Here is a 12,515-nt window from a genome sequence, read left to right as displayed (position 1 = left end):
AATTGTATGTAATTTTGCTTGAATAAATGCCAAAAGGTACCAAAAATTTATATTTTTCTGGCCTTTATTTTTGTCCATTGACTCCGAACAAAGTAAGTTTAAACTGTGTGCTTAGAATCTTGTAGAATAGCCTAGAAATGTAAGGGAAAGAGTTTACAGGCATTTACCTATAAGTTGGCTTAATTCATTTTAATTAAAAAGCCATAAAATTTCACTGAGCTTCTCAATAAAATGATTTATAAAGCAGAATTTAATTAAGGCTGGTTAAACTGACATTAAATCCCATTATGAAGAAAATATAATTCAACATATTATTAGAAACCAACATGAAACTTTGCAATGGCATATCAATCCAAAGTTCTAATATCATTGAAATGCATTATAATGGTAGAATACATTTTATGAACTCACAGAACTTAATTAATTTTGAGTATCTTTCAGAGCAGGGATATTGAATAATTATATTATTATTTTGATTAAGATTTCTTATAATTTTAAATTGTGTTTTCTTTTGGAGACATACTTAAGAAAATCTTATTCTAGCCTCTGTACTGATTTACCATTGAACGAAAGCAACATCCAACAGTTTCCAGACAAAACATGAGCTTGCTAAGCCCAAATCTTTTCTTCTAAAGATCTGAATTTACAGTAGTTTCATGTGAGTCATGGCTAAGTAAACTGTTGCCTTTAAAAGTTTTAATGAACTGCAACAGTTGTATGTGTGTGTGTGTGTATAAATATATATGGACTTATATGACATATTTATGCACACTTTACATATATAAAACTGATTTCTTGATCTTCAGAGTTAAAACAAATAACAACAACAACAACAACAAAACTCCCCTTTAAGTATTTAGCATTCCTTAAATTGACTTTTGACTGTGAAAAACTTCTACATCACATTTAATTTCTCTAATTCCATTTTATTTGGAGTGGAAAAGTATATTTCAGTGGTTTGCTGTTCTATCAAAATATAGTTTATTATATGATTTCATTACCGAAAAGAGATCTGCCTCTCTTATAAAATAAAATCAACCTTCATATTTTTACCTTAGGGAACAGGCTACAAAAGACATCTGTGATCCACAGCTAACATTTTTGGGATAATTGAAATAACTTTAATTCTCCAGGAATTAGTATTAAAGGTAGTCACTGAACTATTCAGTCTTTCACCAATGAAATGCTTTTAGGAATGCTCTGTGAATAATGATTTTCACCATTTAAGCATGTCCGAGGTTATATGACAGCAGCGTATGAGTTCTCAGAATCTATAATTTTTGACTCCAATACTTACAGAGTTTTGTAGATCTGATCTTCAGTGTCACTTAAGTTTCAGAAGATTAACTGGGATGTAACTTAAGAGTTATTCACTTAGCCTTTCACTTAAGCAAGAATTTTAATGTTTGAATTAAGTACTGAATTTGTTTTAAATTAGAAAAGATAACTTACAGTAGATAGTACAAAAGTCTCCAAATCTATTCAGAGAAAGCTATGTCTCATTTGGTTGACCTTCCACGTTATCAAAACAATCATACAGTAACTATTGCTGTAGGGCCAAAGCATTTCCAGGGCAGTGCAGTTTCACTTTTAAATCTTTACAGTAGCATAGAGAATTAAAATTAAATGACCATGAAGTGTTAGCTGAGTAAAGTCATATAAACAAAATATATCTATATTTGAAAGTAAACAAGTAAGCATCTGTGTATCTGAGTCTAAAAGATCATAGGAACATAAAAGTTCTAAGGAAATTAAACTATTACCAAACAGAATTTAATAAAAATAAATTCTATGACTTATATCCTTATAATGATGTTAATGATATAAACAAATTTCTTTTTTTTTTTTTTTAACCAAGACTTATAATGATCATTATTTCACATGAAATGGTATTTTTGACTGTTAGTTCTTTTTGATGCATGACACTGACTTCACTAATTGGCGTGTGGAGTTTAAAGAAACTTCCTTATTTCTGTAATTCTGTGATTCTGAGTACTGTTCAGTTTTGGGCCCCTCAGTACAGAAAGGACATTGAGGTGCTGGAGCAGGTCCAAAGAAGGGCAACAAGGCTTGTGAAGGGACTGGAGAAAATGCCCTACAAAGAGTGACTGAAGGAACTGGGGCTGTTAGGTCTGGGGAGAAGGAGTCTGAGCAGGGACCTTACTGCTCTCCTCGGACATCTGAAAGGTGCTAACAGCAAGAGTGCGGTTGATCTCTTCTCTCTGGTGACAGGTGACAGGACAAGGGGAATTGGCCTTAAATTGTACCAGGGTTTTGGTTGGATATCAGGAAAAACTTCTTTACAGAAAGGGTTGTTAACCATTGGAATAGGCTCCCCAGGCGGGTGGTTGAGTCACCATCCCTGAATATGTTTAAAAACTGTCTGGATGTTAAGAAACTTCACAGGATAAGGAAAAGGCACAGGTTCTGAATGCCTTCTTTACTTCTGTCTTTAAAGTTATCCTCAGGGTACTGCACTCTCTGACCTGATAGTCTCGGCTGGGGAGCAGACTAAACCCAGAAGGTCACAGTCAGAGACCTACTACTCCAACTGGACTGTCGTAAGTCCATGGGGCCGGATGAGATTCACCCAAGAGTGCTGAGGGAACTGGCAGAAGTGTTGGCCAAGCCGCTTTCCATTATCTATCGGTATTCCTTGTTGACCAGTGAGGTCCCAGAAGATTGGAGGCTTGCCAATGTGACTCCCATCTGCAAGGATTGTAAGGAGGACCCGGGGAACTAAAGGTCTGCTAGCCTGACCTTGGTGCCAGGGAAGGTTATGGAGCAGATTGTCTTGACACAACATGTGAGGGACAACTGAGGGATCAGGCCTAGCCAGCATAGGTTCGCGAAGGGCAGGTCCTGCTTGACCAATCTGATCTCCTTCCATGATGTAGTGACCTGTCTGGTAGGTGAGGGAAAGGTCGTTGATGTAGCCTACCTAGACTTCAGTAAAGCCTTTGACACTGTCTCTCACACAATATTCTCCTGCAGAAACTGGCAGCCCGTGGCTTGGACAGGTACACTCTTGGCTGGATAAGGAACTGGCTGGAAGGCCTGGTCCAGAGAGTGGTGGTGAATGGAGCTATATCCAGCTGGCGAACTGTCATGAGTGGTGTTCCCCAGGGGTCGTTGCTGGAGCCTGTCCTAGAGAGTGGTGGTGAATGGAGTTAAACTCAATTGGCGACCGGTCACAAATGGTGTTCCCCAGGGATCGGTGCTGGGGCCTGTCCTCTTCAATATCTTTATTGTTGACCTGGATGAGAGTCAACAACACTTACTCTCAATAAGTTTGCGGATGACACCAAGTTAGCTGAAAGTGTCAATCTGTCTGGCGGTAGCGATGCCCTACAGAGGGATCTGGACAGGCTGGATAGCTGGGCTGAGGCCAATGGGATGAAATTCAACAAGACCAAACACCGGGTCCTGCACTTTGACCAGAACAAACCCAGGCAACGCTACAGGCTTGGAGCAGACTGTGAAGAGGAAATGGACCTGGGGATATTGATTGATGCTTGGCTGAACATGAACCAGCAGTGTGCCCAGGTGGTCAAGAAGGCCCATGGCATCCTGGCTTGCATCAGGAACGGTGTTGCCAGCAGGGACAGGGAAGTGATTGTCCCCCTGTACTCAGCACTGGTGAGGCCACACCTTGAGCACTGTGTCCAGTTTTGGGCCCCTCACTGCAAGAAAGACATTGAGGCCCTGAAGCATGTTCAAAGAAGGGCAACAAAGTATGTGAGGGGTCTGGAGCACAGGCCTTATGAGGAGCGGCTGAAGGAGTTGGGATTGTTCAATCTGGAGAAGAGGAGGCTCAGGGGAGACGTTATTGCTCTCTATAACTTCCTGAAGGGAGGTTGTAGAGAGCTGGGGCTCGGCCTCTTCTCTCGTGTAACTGGTGATAGAACTAGAGGGAATGGCTTCAAGCTGTGCCAGGGGAGATTTAGGCTGGACGTTAGGAAATACTACTTCTCTGAAAGAGTGGTCAGGCATTGGAAGGGATGCCCAGGGAGGTGCATCGACCGACCCCGGAGGTGTTCAAGAAACATTTGGACATTGTGTTGAGGGATATGGTTTAGTGAGAACTATTGGTGATAAGTGGATGGTTAGACTGGATGATCTTGTAGGTCTTTTCCAACCTTGGTGTTTCTGTGATTCTGTATCATTTGACCTTGATCAAAAGTATGTAATGTGCTAGTCAGAATCTGGTACAACATCAGAGTTGCTGTGGCAGGAAAATATTTAGCAAGACTTTTCTTTTTAAATGAATTTCATAAGTTTTATATTTGGTAGATTTGATACTGTGACCTTTTCAATATGTAATAAAAAATGCTTAAAATAGTGCTGAAAATAGGTATTCATGCACTAGTCTTACAATTAGTAACATGTAGCCAATGTCAATGAGTGTTTGAAACCATATAACATTCAGTTTAAATCCTGCATTTTCATCAAAACGTAAATATATGAAAAATAGCACGTCTTACTTGCAAATTTAATCACATACTATTCTTTCTGGAAGGCTAAAAATCTGAAAGAAATTTTGATTTTGGCCTGGAATTAATGCTCCTGTGCTACGCTGAACGCCTCCACCCTGACTCACAACCCTTTTGCTGCGACCAGCCAGCCAATTCCTTATACATCAAACACTCCTTCCTTCAAATCCACACTTCTCCAATTTAGAGAGAAGGATGTGGTGAGGGACCATGTCAAAGGCTTTGCAGAAGTCCAGGTAGATGACATTTATCGCCCTTCCCCTGTCCACTGAAGCCATCACTCCATCACAGAACTTCATCCCATTGGCCTCAGCTCAGCTATCTAGCCTGTCCAGATCCTTCTGTAGGGCTCCAGGAAGATCAACTCTTCCTGCCAACTTTGTATTATCTGCAGACATACTGACAGTGCACTCAATCCCATCATTCAGGTCATCAATAAAGACATTAGACAGGACAGACCCCAATACTGCCCACTGGGGAACACCCCTTGTGACCTGTCAACAAGTAGATGTGACTCCATTCAGCACCACTCTTGGCCCAGCTGTCCAGCCACTTCTTTACCCAGCAAAGAGTGTATCTGTTCAAGCCACGGGCTGGCAGCTTCTCCAGGAGAGACAGTGTCAAAGGCTTTGCTGAAGTCTAGGCAGACTACATCAACAGCCTTCCCCTCACCCACCAGGCAAGTCACTCAATCATAGGAGGAGATCAAGTTGGTCAAGCAGGACCTGCCCTTCATGAACTTATGCTGGCTGGGCCTGATTCCCCAGTTGTTCTGCACATGCTGTGTGATTTTCCTCAAGATTAACGGCTCCATAACCTTTCCTGGCACCAAGGTCAGACTGACAGGCCGGTAGTTTTCCAGATCCTCTTTACGACACATCTTACAGACGGGAGACACCTTGGCAAGCCTTCAATCCTCTGGGACCTCTCTGGTTGACCAGGAATGCTGATAGATGATGAAAGTGGCTTGGCTATTGCCTCCACCAGCTCCCTCAGCACCCTCAGGTGGATCCCATCCAGCTCCATGGACTTGTAACAGTCTAGGTGGAGTAGTAGTTCTCTAACAGTTTCCACCTGAATCATGGGAGGTTTTTTTTTCTTCTCCATGCAAGAACTCCAGGTCAGAAGTTAGGGTACCCCAGGGATAACTGGTCTGACTTTTAAAGACAGACATAAAGAAAGCATTGAGAACCTCAACTTTTTCCTTATCCTCAGTGGTCACATTCCCTGCCGCATCCAGTAAAGGATAGAGATTCTTCTTAGCCTTACTCTCTTTACTGTTAACATATTTGTAAAAAAGCTTTTTATTCTCTTTTACCCCAAACAGACAAGTTGAGTTCAAGCTGGCCTTTCTAATTTTCTCCCTGTACATCCTAACTTCTTTGTACTTTCCTCAAGTTTCTTGTCCCTTCTTTCACAGGAAAAGATTCTCTTTTTTCTCTTGGAGCCTCAGGAGAAGCTCTCTGTTTATCCACACTGGCCTTCTTCCCTGCTTGCTCATCTTCCAGGGAGACAGCCTGCTCATGCACCTTTTTTATTGAGGAGCAATCAGCTTTCCTCGACCCCTTTTCCATTCAGGACTGAATCCCAAGGAACTCTCCTACCAGCATCCTAAACAGTTCAAAGTCCACCCTCTGCAAGTCCAAAGTAACAGTTTTGCTGGCCCCACTCCTGACTTCACCAAAGATTGAGAACTCTACCATTTCATGACCACTCTGTCCAAGACAGCTCCTGACCTTCACTTCTCCACCAGTCCATCTCTGTAAACAACAGGTCTAGCAGGGCACTTCCCCTGGTATGCTCTCTTACCAGCTATATCAGGAAGTTATCTACCCTAGAAACATCCTAGACTGTTTCTTCTGTACTGCACTGCATTTCCAAGATATATCAGGGAAGTTGAAATCCCCCATGAGAACAAGAGCTGGCAATTGCACAACTTCTGCCAGCTGTTTGTAGAATGCTTCATCTGTCTCTTCATCCTGGTATGACTATCTATAACAGACCCCCACTAGGATGTCCATCTTATTGGCTCTCCCCACGATACTATCCATAGAAACTCAACTTTATAATTCCCAGCTTCATGCTCAACAACATCAAAGCATTCTCAAATAGAAAGCCATGCCACTAGCCCTCTGTCCTTGCCTGTCCCTTTTGAGGAGCTTACAGCCATACAATGCAGCACTCCAGTTGTGGGAGTAATCCCACCACATTTCTGTAATGACAGCTAAGTCATAGTTTGTCCACCACATAGTGGCTTCCAGCTCCTTTTGTTTATTGCCCATGCTGTATGTATTGGCATAAATGTACTTCAGCTGAGTCCCTTGCCTCACACCCAGTCCCCCTAGGCTTATCTCCAGGGGCCCTAGTTTTATCCCTTTCTCCTTCATATCTAGGCTAAAGGCCTCTCAACAAACCCTGCCAGCTCCAGGGCTGGGATCCATTTCCCTCTTTGAGACAGGTGAGACTTATCAGTAGCATTCAGGCCAGGTGCCAAGTGAATCACCCCACGGTTAAAAAAAAAAAAAATAATAATAATAATAAATAATAATAATAAAAAAATAAATTCTTACATCTACACCAGCCTCTCAGCTGTGTATTTGTAAGATCCTTGATTGCCCAGGGTAGCTGCTTTGGAGCTATTCCATCTAGAACTGCAGCAACTGATCATGAAGTATAGGGGATTTCGGCCAGTTCCTTTACCAGGGGAACCCTGAACTAACTGAACAGCCTGGCAGCTCTCATGAGAGCGGCTGATGCAGTGTGGATGCTGCAAGGACAACAGAACTGCATCCACACCCCTTGCCTTAGAAAAAGCTTTCAGGAGGGCCATGACATGTCAAGGTGCGGTAAGGAGAAGGTAGTGTGTGTGCAGCACCCACAGTGTACTGCAGCATTAGATGCGGTAGCCTGTGCAGGAGGCCACAGATGTTCTGTTCCCTCCTTGCTCAGGAGACCAGCTTACCCAATGGCAGTCTCTGAGTTCCTTCCTCATGGGAACAGAGGGCCCTGTATGCATACTGGACCGACTCATAGGGAGGTGTGCTGCCTCCCTGAAGCCTGGGTCAAGAGCATAACTAGAAAACTCTCAGATCTGGTTCACTCCTCTGATTTCTACCCATTACTGATAGTTCAGGCAGGCAGCGATAAAGTAGCTCAGAGAAGCCTGTAAACTATCAAAAAAGGCTTCAGGGCAATTGGTTGAGGGAGTGGGAGCACAAATGGTATTTTCTTCTATTTCTTCTGGGGTGGCGAGAGACACAGAGTGGGCTAGGAAAAACCAGGTAATGAATACGTGTCTGAGAGGCTGGTGCTGCCACAGAAACTTTGTTTTTTTCAACCATGGGATGATTTACTTCACACCTGGTCTAATGGCTGCAGATAGGCGTTACTTCTCCTCTAAGAGGAGGATGGATTCTAGCCCAAGTGCTAGCAGGGCTCACTGAGAGGGTTTTAGACTAGTTAGGAAGGGTATGCACTGAGGCTTGCTAGGACAGAGCAAGTAGTCTGGAATTTTATACTAGACCCAATGAGGGAAGAGAGTCAAGTGCGGCAGGACAGAGAAAGGCTTGGGGTTGCCAGGAGATTGAGGGAAAAACCTTCCAAACTCTCCTGTAGGATCTTCTAGGAACTCCTCAGAGGTGGAGGGACGACTCACAACTGACATACTGTGATTGAGGACTACAGATTCTTCAGAAAACATAAAATAAAATATTCTTTGCTTTTAATGGATGAAGCTCAAGAACAGATTGTAATGGGGAAGGCAGGGAACAGTTCTATTGCAGCCAGTACAAGAATACAGGATGCAAAAGGGATTATGTGAGGTAGTTTCTTATTACAGAAGGAAACTGTCTTTGTTTCCTTCTTGGTTTTAACTCAGTTACCCTTCTGTTGAACCTAATAACATTTGTTTCACTGAAGATTGCTTCCTTATAAAGGCATAATCTCAAAGACATCTGGAGATGGATAATTTGCCACTTCTGCAGTAGTTTTCAGAAGTAATCATCCTCAGCGTTAAAATGTGTGTCTAATTTACCATTTAAACTCATCTGCCTTCCACTCATACATACTCATTCTTATTACGAACTTTTCTCTGATTAACAAGTCCGTTAGCACAAAAAAATAAAAATAATAATAATAAAAAAAAAACAAACAAAAAAACCACTTTAAGTAATCTCTTGGGTCTTTAATAGCTCTAAGAATTTGAGTGGTTTTGGCCTTGCTTTTACAGTTCATTCACAATACTGTATCCTATAGCACACCATCAAAATGTTCAGGAGTCAAACAGGATACTTAATCCTTAATATCGTTTGAGGGGTGTTTTCTTTTTTTTTTTTTTTTTTTTCCGTGGTAGCACCTACAAATTCACTAGTAATCTCATAATCATTCACTGACCTAGCCTAATGCTACTTAGCCTGTGAAATGTGATGGAATAAAGCACAGAGCAAAGGCTGCATAAATACACAGTCATATCTGATAAAGAAAAAACAAACAAACAAAAAAAACCTTTTAGATTCATAAATGGTTAATAAATATTGTAATTAAGATAATATTCTGAATGAATTGAAACTTCAGCCAAAGCATTAAAATGCTTTTTTTCCCTCATATTCCTGTACTTCAAACTCAAATTAAAAAAAAGTATAGTAGTCATTACCTAAAATAAGTAGTCATTAACAATAAAAATTCCTTTAATGAATCGTGGAGAAATGAATGATCATAGATGAAAAATGTATTAATCTCTTACTCTCCACACTATTACCATTTGCAAAAATTATGAGGTTTTTTCTGTCTTCATTAGCTATCTCAAAGCATATGTGTTCTGTATCATGTCATATATCCTGCTGCTAGATAATGTTTCAGTTACAGTTTTGTTTGAGGAGTGAATTTAAAAAAAAAAAAAAAGTGCTTTTATGTTAATATTTCACGTTTAGTAGTCATTTTAACTGAAACCAAATACTAAATAAAAAATAAGAAATAAAAACCCACCCCAATAAACATCACACAGCAAAACATTTTTTGATTAATTTATACAACATTTTCATATTGAAAACAGTAAATATCTTCCAAAAGCATTCTTGAAAACAAGTAGCTCATTATAGGAAAAATATAACGTTCTGGAAATGCCCTAGTTATTTGCCTGAATTATTCTCCCACATTTTTTCTTTTCCTTTTCCAGTTGCTAATTTATCTTTTCAGGAACATCCAACATTTCTGGAAGTCTTATTTAGTATGAAACAAGAGGGTGTACTCCTAATTAGAAAAATACTGGAGCACAAGAAGAATTCTTCACAATCATCCAGCCATTCAGCCCCAAGCCTATAGCGCTGCATGGGGTCCTAAGTGCAGGACCAGGCATTTGGCCTTGTTCACCTCAGCCCAGCAATCCAGCTATTTAGATCCCTCTGAAGGGTCTCAGGCACATCTACACAAGAGGTGAGCCTAGGGGAATGATGCTTAAGCTGGCGTGAGGCAAATGATTCGACTGAAGTGCATCTACACCAATGCACACAGCATGAGCAACAAGTAGGAAGAGTTGGAAGCGATTATGAGTCAGGCTAATTATGACCTTGTTGTTATTACCGAAACATGGTGGGACCATTCCCTTGACTGGAATGCTGTGACAGATGGCTACGAGCTCTTCAGAAGGGATAGACGAGGAAAGAAGAGTGGTGGTGTGGCCTTTCATACTAAAGACTGCTTTGATGTTGAAGAGCTTGGGGTTGGGAATGACAGAGTGGAGTGTCTATGGGTTAGGATCAAGGGGAAGGCCTGTAGGGGTAACATTTTGGTGGGAGTCTGTTGTAGACTGCCTAATCAGGATGAAGAGTTGGACAAGGCATTCTATGAGCAGCTCACGGAGGTCACGCAATCGCTGGCATTTATTCTCATGGGAGACTTCAACTTCCCTGATATATATTGGAAATATAATACAGTGCAGAGGAAGCAGTCCAGGAGGTTTCTAGACTGCATGGAAGATAGCTTCCTTATGCAACTGGTAGGAGAGCCTACCAGGGGTGGTGCCCTGCTAGACCTAGTCTTCACTAACAGAGAAGGACTGGTGGGAGATGTGAAGGTTGGCGACTGTCTTGGGCAGAGCGACCATGGAATTGTAGAATTCTCTATTTTTGGAGATGTCAAAAGAGTGACCAGCAAAACTACTTTCTTGAACATCCAGAGGGTGGACTTGGATCTGTTCAGGACACTTGTAGCACAGATCCCTTGGGAATCGCTTCTTAAGAGTAAAGGGGTCCAGGAAGCCTGGACACTCCTCAAGATGGAAATCTGAAAGGCGCAAGAAACAGACTGTCCCTGAGTGCCGTAAGGCAAGCTGTAGGGGAAGACAACGGTGTGGATGAGCCGGGAACTACTGTTGAGAGTCTGGAAGAAAAAAGAGAGTCTATGTCCTCTGGAAGAAGGGACAGGCTACGTGGGGAGATTACAAGGAAGTAGCTAAGGTATACAGGAGGAAGTTAGGAAGGCAAAAGCCCAACTTGAACTCAGACTGGCCACTGCAGTAAAAGAAAATAAAAAATCCTTTTATAAATATCTCAATGGTAAAAGTATAACCAAGGAGAATTTTCATCATATACTTGATGCAGCAGGAAATGTGGCCACTCAGGATAAGAAGGCTGGGGTCCTCAACACCTTCTTTATATCTGCCTTTAATAGCCAGACTAGTTACTTTCTGGGCATTTTATGCCTTGATCTGGTAGTCTGGGATGCTACGCAGAATACACCCCCAGCGATTCAGGTGGAGACAGTTAGAGAGCTCCTCCTCCATCTGGACTCCGTGGGACCAGATGGGCTACACCCTCGACTGCTGAGGGAGCTGACAGGGGTGACTGCCAAGCCGCTCTCGGCCATCTATCAGCACTCCTGGTTAACTGGAGAAGTCCCAGAGGATTGGAGGCTTGCTGATGTGACTCCCATCTTCAAGAAGGGCCGTAAGGAGGATCTGGGAACGACAGGCCTGTCAGCCTGACCTCGGTACGAGGGAAAGTCATGGAGCAAATCATCTTGGGTGAGATCACATGGCATGTGTGTGGTGTCCAGGGGATCAGGCCCCAGCAGCACAGGTTCATGAAAGGCAGGCCGTGCTTGACCAACCTCATCTCCTTCTACAACTGGGTGACCAGACTGGTAGATGAGGGAAAGGCTGTTGATGTAGTCTACCTAGACTTCAGCAAAGTCTTTGACATGGTCTCTCACAGGCTTCTTCTGGGGAAACTGGCTGCCCATGGCCTGGACAGGTATACCCTTCTTTGGGTAAGAAACTGGCTAGCGGGCTGTGCCCAATGGGTAGTGGTTAATGGAGTTAAGTCCAGCTGGCAACCCGCTTCAAATGGTGTCCCCCCAGGGGTCGGTATCGGAGCCTATCTTGTTTAATATCTTTATTGATGACCTAGATGAGGGGATTGAGTGCACCCTCAGTAAGTTTGCAGATGACACCAAGTTGGAAGATGGTGTTGATCTGCCTCAGGGTAGGGAGGCCCTTCAGAGGGATCTAGATAAGCTAAATTGCTGGGCTGAGGTGAATGGGATGAGGTTCAACAAGGCCAAGTGTCAGGTCCTGCACTTTGGCCACAACAACCCCATGCAGTGTTATAGGCTTGGGGCTGAGTGGCTGGATGATTGTGAAGAGGAAAGGGACCTGGGAGTGTTGGTTGATGCTCAGCTGAACATGAGCTGACAGCCTGCCCAGGTGGCCAAGAGGGCCAACGGCATCCTGGCCTGCATTAGAAATAGTGTGGCCAGCAGGAGCAGGGAGGTGATCATCCCCCTGTACTCAGCACTGGTGAGACCGCACCTCGACTACTGTATTCAGTTTTGTGCCCCTCACTACAAGAAAGACATTGAGGCCCTGGAATGTGTCCAGAGAAGGGCAACAAAACTGGTGAGGGGTCTGGAGCACAAATCCTATGAGGAGCGGCTGAGGGAGCTGGAATTGTTTAGTCTGGAGAAGAGGAGGCTCATGGGAGACCTCACTGCATTCTACAACTTCCTGAAGGTTGTGATGAGGTGGGG

General features: G+C 42.9%; 1 protein-coding gene and 1 long non-coding RNA gene across 8 annotated transcripts in view; one reads left to right on the top strand and one right to left on the bottom strand.

Annotated features, from left to right (window-relative positions):
- Window positions 1-12,515, bottom strand: part of KLHL1 (kelch like family member 1) — a 275,645-nt gene that overhangs the window by 93,034 nt on the left and 170,096 nt on the right. The window lies entirely within an intron of this gene.
- Window positions 1-12,515, top strand: part of LOC146545736 (uncharacterized) — a 36,440-nt gene that overhangs the window by 7,284 nt on the left and 16,641 nt on the right. The window lies entirely within an intron of this gene.

The sequence above is a fragment of the Meleagris gallopavo genome, chromosome 1, assembly GCF_905368555.1.
Source record: "Meleagris gallopavo chromosome 1, MGAL_WU_HG_1.1, whole genome shotgun sequence".
Lineage (NCBI taxonomy): Eukaryota > Metazoa > Chordata > Aves > Galliformes > Phasianidae > Meleagris > Meleagris gallopavo.
The sequence above is the reverse complement of the archived record's forward strand: the minus strand, read 5'-3'. Positions and strand labels throughout refer to the sequence as shown.